The 660-nt window shown below is 40.3% G+C and overlaps 1 long non-coding RNA gene across 1 annotated transcript; it reads left to right on the forward strand.

The window, feature by feature from the left end:
• The first annotated feature begins 291 nt into the window (after window positions 1-291).
• LOC109508852 (uncharacterized) lies at window positions 292-594 on the forward strand. Its single transcript, XR_002166798.1, has 2 exons — window positions 292-428; window positions 505-594. It is a non-coding gene; the product is annotated as an uncharacterized LOC109508852 (long non-coding RNA).
• Window positions 595-660: the final 66 nt, after the last annotated feature.

A 660-nucleotide genomic window follows, 5' to 3' on the forward strand; every position in this document is an offset into this window, starting at 1 on the left:
TTCATGTCACGGATAACCAGTTTTCTGGGTTTGGTCACATGACGTTCGTAATAGAGTACTTTCATGTCAATTTCAGTCAACGGCAATGGGTGGTAGAATGACAAAATGGCTGTCCCCTGAGATGGACAAAAAATGCAACATTAATCAAAATGCCACTTTTAGACAACCGTAAAAGACTTGCGCTCAACTTTAAACTTGCATTTCAGGCACCACTGTTCTGTATATGCGTTTTAAATTCTTGTCACACTTAAAAATACAAAAACATGACAAAACAAGCAGCATTGGTTCAGACAAAACATCTCACCTCAATCAAAAAGGAGGGAGTAAAAGGGCGTTGTACCGAGTGTTGTATAACAGGTGAGCCGTTTTCTTTTGACATTTTTCCTTGCCGGTGCCACTTGAGCTCGTCAACTGATCACACAAGTTTGGTAAGTGGCTGTTTCTTTCCAAAATAATGAATTTTAAGCATCAAGTATATACATATGATGTTCTCTCCATCCATAGCCAACATGAGCACTAAGGCAAGGTTGATCCAAGCGATGTGCATTCTCCAGGAAACATTTGTGGAGTATGCAGAGAAATCAGGAGACAAAACCAGTATGACTCAAGCAGATTTTGCTTTGATGCTCCGTAAAGAGTGTTGCATGCAGGTGAGAGAGA

This window comes from Hippocampus comes, unplaced genomic scaffold, assembly GCF_001891065.2.
Source record: "Hippocampus comes isolate QL1 unplaced genomic scaffold, H_comes_QL1_v1.1 C16662868, whole genome shotgun sequence".
Classification (NCBI taxonomy): domain Eukaryota; kingdom Metazoa; phylum Chordata; class Actinopteri; order Syngnathiformes; family Syngnathidae; genus Hippocampus; species Hippocampus comes.